The sequence below is a fragment of the Brienomyrus brachyistius genome, chromosome 8 (assembly GCF_023856365.1).
Source record: "Brienomyrus brachyistius isolate T26 chromosome 8, BBRACH_0.4, whole genome shotgun sequence".
In the NCBI taxonomy this organism is placed as follows: Eukaryota; Metazoa; Chordata; class Actinopteri; order Osteoglossiformes; family Mormyridae; genus Brienomyrus; species Brienomyrus brachyistius.
In genome coordinates, this window is record NC_064540.1 from 24,167,024 (window position 1) to 24,173,236 (window position 6,213).

Here is a 6,213-nt window from a genome sequence, read left to right on the forward strand (position 1 = left end):
TTAAAACCATGTCTGACCTGTTCAACATCTCATAATGAGAACAATCCTAAATTGACACTGACCCCACCCAACATATATCTTTCTCTTCGTCACTGTCAAACTATTCTTGGCGAATCCGTATATCTGTATTCACATGTGAATTCTTGTGAACATGCCTAGTGCTACAATGCAGAGGAACATTTGAGGGAATAGGTGTAAGTATCTCTGACCTTCGGCTTATAGGCACTGCCAAATGTTTTTCGGGAAGCAGGGAGCATGAGGACAGTGCACTAAGAGGCGAGAGGGCCGTGTCTCTGTGTCACAGCGGCTGTGAGAATACCGTCCTCCATACCACACCAAAGGAATCTTCTCATGGCTCATTAGTTACAAGCAGGGGCAGGTTTACCATAAGGCATGGGTAGGCATGGGTAACCACTTAATGAAAGAAGGAACAGATAAACTTCTTAAATTTGACCGATTGATCCTCCAGTGTGATACCCCCCACCCAATCAGCAAATTGCACCAACAGCATTCCCGCCCCCACCCTGATCGGTAGGTTTTACCGCTGGCACCCCACGCTTGATTGGAATATTATTGATGTTCCATTGTATTTATTCCCTCTTGTTTCTCTTTCGGCTCTAAAAATATCTCCAATGGCCCCCCTACCCATCTTAACCTAGGGCCCCCAGAGAAGTTAGTCCACCCCTGGTTGCAGGACTCATTCTCAACACAAAAGATGTCCTGTGTTTGGGAGCTCCAGGCCTGGATCGCACAGAGCTGTGTGTCTCTGATGCTGGAATCCACCAACAAGCCGTGCGAGATGCTGGTGGCAGAGTGCCGACTGTGCATGGGGAGCCGAGTTCCTGAAAAGGAGCGAGCACTTGTTTGCGATCTTGAGAATTTGAAACATGGAGAGGATTATTACTCTGAACTGCCGACAATAACACCCCTCGTTGAACGAACGTGCAATTACGCCGAGTCTCTGCCACGCCACGCACATGAAGAGACAAGCTACAAATCAGGGCAGAAATGGAAGGGGTTTAAAATACACCATGTCATTACGCGCTGTGTTGCGCAGTGCGCGTGCTGGAGCTGCGGGAAGTGCATTTCACATGATTAGACTGTGGGAGGGATGTGTTTGCTCAAGAGATAGCGCGGTCTGCAGTTCCTCTTGAACTTTATAAAAACAAAGACGTAAAACAGGACCCCATCCCCAACCAGCCTCCTAAGCTGTCTGGAGTTTGTGGCCTCTGTAGTTTGTAGTGGTGTGCATGGCTCAGTGGGTTGTGCTGTAAATCCCAGGGTTGCCCGAGTGAAAAAAGTAAAACGTAAGAGTGATGTCATTCTCCCCAGGAGCTTCTCAATATGTGTACTTGACCATACTTGTGTTCTCATGTACCCGTTTTGCATTATTTTCCATTGCCGAAGACCAGTTCAAATGCTCAAGAACGGAAGTACAGAGGATGGTAAATATCCCTGGATATCATTCTTGCTCTGCCCCAAATGTCAAGGACACATCGGTTGCATCCTAGCTGAACGAGACCAATCCTAGGATTCATTGCACCCCAAGTTTGTTCTTGGGAGGCAAGTTTGCTAGACTGGTCTTGGCAAGACCACAAGTACAATCTTTGTGTTCTTGGGATTTAGAAGCACCCAATCAGCCCGAACACAGAAATCCATCGGCCAGCAACAGAGGTGTCTGTACTTTTTATTTTCACCTTCTCCCCCCGGCTTCTTCGTATGCTCACACGCAAACATCGCTGTGGTCTCCCTGGCGCTGCTCCAAGTGCACAGTGAACCCTGGTTCTGCTTCGCCTTCTCTGCCTTTTTCAAGCCCGATCCATCTCCCAGCTTCTGCAGCTTCAGGGGTGGGAGGCCTTGCACTGACAGGCGGCTCGCGGGATCGAGCCATGAAGGAGTGATGAGTTCACAGCAGCTCTCAGCAACCCTGGAAGTTGCCTGAGAGACTGGCCATGGAGATGAAGGGGCTGTCATTTCCCGTGAGGGTGCTGGAGTCGCAGGAATCTCTGGATGTCATCAGCCACCAATAACAGGCAGAATGTCCTGTCGGACACTTGTACTTCGCCTGAATGGCTGGCGCCACTTTGCCTTCTGACATCTGGGTTCAACTTGCAAGTCCATTTTGGCTTAGGAAGTAGAAAACAGTTTTACAGCAGACCTTCGGAGCCTGGATGAGTCGGCTATTGGCAAAGTTGGGCATCAAAGCCTCAGTCCGGTGATGAGGCATTGATTAATCTCAATTAGCTGGTCATCAAAGCACTGATACAGATTCTCTCTGTGTTCAGTGTCATATCTGTTCTCTCTCTGTGCTCATGGTGTTACTTCTGTTCTCTCTCTTTACAGTGTCATTTCAGGTTCTCTGTGCTCAGTGTTATTATCTGTTCTCTCTCTGTGTTCAGTGTTATCATCTGTTCTCTCTCTGTGTTCAGTATCATTTGTGTTCTCTCTCTCTGCGCTCAGTGTAATATCTCTGTTCAGGAGCATTCCTTACCCTGTAGTAAACAAAGCCATGCGATATTATCCAATGACTTTTGCTGCTGTTTAAACTCCATCCATAAACACAAGCCCTCATAAAGTGCCTTGTGTAATATTTCCTTCAATCCTTGTGTGGGGGAATCAGGAGCCACTTCCTGGAAAAATAAAGATGATGAGAATGGCTGATGTGGTGAAGCTTGTACAGACGCGGTTTTCACACGAAGGATGTGCAGTCTCAGCTCGCTGCGTCCCAGCTTGTCATTTTAATTGCCGTCAAAATGGCTGTTGTACGTGTTTGTTTGGAACAAGCAGCTGGAAGCCTGTCAGTTGGACCATTAGAACCCCCAAAACACTGCGGTTCCCCAGCAGTGCTGGCCACCATCCCTTGGAGGTGCTAGGAGACACCAGATATGGAATGGAGAATGGAGAATTGTGCAGGAGCAGAACATGGAAGGAAACACCATCCAACGACTTGGATTAATCGTCCATTTACGTCTTGCATCCGCCTATCGTGACTCGGCTGAGGGGCCTGTTTTTGGAGATCGTGATGGTACTAACGTCTTCTGAGAGGTTCATGTCCATGATAAGTGCTCCAGGCTCATGCACTTTCAGGGTCTTGAGTCCTTAAAAGTCCATTGCCCTTTGGTTTGTAATCACTGTGTTTTCCCGCACAAACACACTCATACTTTTTGTTATGCATTGTTTGGATACAGGAAAGAGCGGCAGTGAGATTTGCATTTCGAGATTAGCGGTGGATTCCTGTAATTCATCTGAAACATGCCTCAATGTGCCCCTGTTAATATCAAACAGCTCACACCAATCATACCTACGCATGATGGAAAGCTCTACACACTACATTCACGTAATATAGGATAACTATGATAACTATATTGTACACTTCCACAGATGGCTTAGGGACTTCAGAACAGAGTCATGAGTTACTTCCCCTAGGATGGGGGGGGGGTAGGGTTTTACTCATAAAGACCTACTTTTAGGGGCAGCTTACTGAAAATATCACCCCCAGCGATGCTGCAATGCAACATGGCACAATTTAATTATTCCGGTACTGGTCATACCAGTCCCTAATTTGCTATCAAACATGACAAAATATTTGCATATTTTGGGAACCAAATAACAGAGGTCCTTATCTTCAAATGCTCTCAGAAGGTTTTATTCATAAATCTTCTTTCCAAACCAAATTCCCAGCAATATCATGATCAGAGGAGATTCCAGGGACAACGGGGACCCTAGGCAAAAAACTTCATGTGCCCCCCCAACTCCACCTCCCATGATAATATTTATTACCTTTATTTAACTGTGTAATGTACATTTATAATATCAACAAGGCAAATTTAATAAGCACAAGACCTGCAAAACAGAATACACAAATAAAGCAGATTTGTCGTTGCACTGTACTATGTAATCGGCAGCCCTCGGGGGCCCCCTCCCAGCTTGGGGCCCCAGGCCATTGCCTGCTCTGCCTGTCCTGTCACTGTGCTTCTGATTATGATAACTAGAGTGCAATGAACTTGCATATCTTTTTAAAAAAATATTGTTTAAACATTCCTGCGTCTGAATAGGAAACCAATGAACACAGAGAATCTTTTATCCATATGATTTGTCACGATCACGCCGGAGATAAGCGGCGATCGTGCGGGTAAGGAGCAGGCAGGCAAGCGGGATACGGGAAAACGGGGTTTTAATAAGGATAAGCGGGTCAGGGACCACTGGACGGCAACAGACATCAGGAAACATCAATCACGGACACTGGACTCGGGTAAGACACGGACTGAAATACACAGGACTGAGCAAATGAACTAGATACAGCTGGGTACAATCGGGAGAAAACACGTGGGTAATCAGGGGGCGTGGCACACAGGAGGAGCGGACGAGCCGGGCATGACATGATTATTCATTGTCGCTTTTTCCCCTCCTTTCCTTCTTTCTTGACCATTTTTAAGACACGGAACGACATCTGCACCATGTTCATAAATGAGAGACGGATCTGTCATTTCCCCAGTTTTAGGATTAAACTGTGGATTAATTCTTCTTACACCGGGAACTACATCCTTAGTCTTACACCCTGCCTGCAGCTGCAGAAGTCTAGGTTGTGTACAGTAACACTCTGACCATATAGAAGTGACAGGACTCAGTCTCTGTTCCTACTGATGCTGCCTGCCTATCAGCTTGTTTTATGCTTGGTGATTATATGCAATTTTATTCTCCATGTCCCGGAGAGAGGAGATGAGGTTCAGCGTAAACAGTTATGCGGTTATTGGGAGGTTGTATCAGGTCCTTTAAGTAGGCTAACTAAAGGTGTGAAAAATGAGGAAATGGTGCAAAACTTCGAATGATGCTTGGCACAGGCTAGGCTCGGATACACACAAAGCCCCCCCCCCCCCCCCCCCCCCCAACCACCAACATACTGTGAAAGACACAGTGATTCCATGCTTGAAGCGTTTCTGACAGTGTCCCCATCATAATCTCATTCAGCTGCTGATTCACATCGGTCACATCCTTATGGATTTACTGGCTGCTTGAAGAGGGGAGAAGACATGTTTGCGTACAACCTCGGGGCTCTGAGATCATCTTACGCTGTCTGCAGTAGGTTTGAGTGTACAGCGTTTGTGTAAACTGGCAGCGCGTCACGCCAGGATTAGAGGAACGGCATTTCAGTATGAAGCTTTATGTCCGCTGTGAGTCATGTGGTTAGGCTAATTGGAAAAGGATGAGGTGAATTTGATCGTGTCATCTGCAACTTGTATGTAAATATAAAGATGTTTATGTAAACATAATGGCAGGTTGTTTTTATTATGTCGAATAACTTTCACATAATAGTAACAAAATCACGTTTGCTTACTCGCCATTTACTCAAAGTCTTTGCTCCATCGATAATTGGCCAAGAAATTTTATTCTGAGATTTATTCATGTCATATATAATTACACTGATGACTCCACCGGACTGTCCCATATGGTGTAACTTGAAGTGCTGCTTATCCTGACTGAAGAACATGCAGTTTATGCCAGAAGCGAAGTTTCTCGTTAACCTGTTATTGGACGCAATTTAAATTTCCCCCAGCGTTTAGTGTCGTTTTTTCGGTAACTATATCTGGGGTCCTTTTAGCTGCCTTGTATTTTTTGACGGAAATGCACAAGGCTACGGACTTTTAGAAAGGGTTTCATTGATAAAATGCGTTTCTGGAACCATCACGTCTGTACTATTCTAGTACATGATTTAATTTTACATGAACAGCTCCCGACTGATTACGGACACCGATACAAAACGACGATTTAACTAAAACCAGTAAAGTCGAGTCACCTGTATCGTGGTACGTCCGTGTCATAGTATCACCGTAAACAACGTCTTTAAATCTGCTGGAGTACAGGTTAATACACGAGTTTTTTAACAATATTTTAAAATACGCGTGGTTTAAAAACTAGTCATAATATTACAAAGTTTATTAAGCATTTATGATAGTATGATTACATCACACAAAGTGAAATTATGCGCATTCGTACTCTAAAACCTTTAATATGCGATTTAATTCCATGGAGACATTTTTGATCAGAAATTTTTGAGTCCGGCTGATCCTATGAGCTGAAGACGGACACTTAAAAATTTAATTTAGTCAGATTTATGGATGCTTAAATTAAAATAAAGGAAATCGGCCGTCTTTTCCCTTCGCTCCCCGAGGCTGGTTGCCGATCTGGGCATAACTTTAGGAACACCCCCCACCG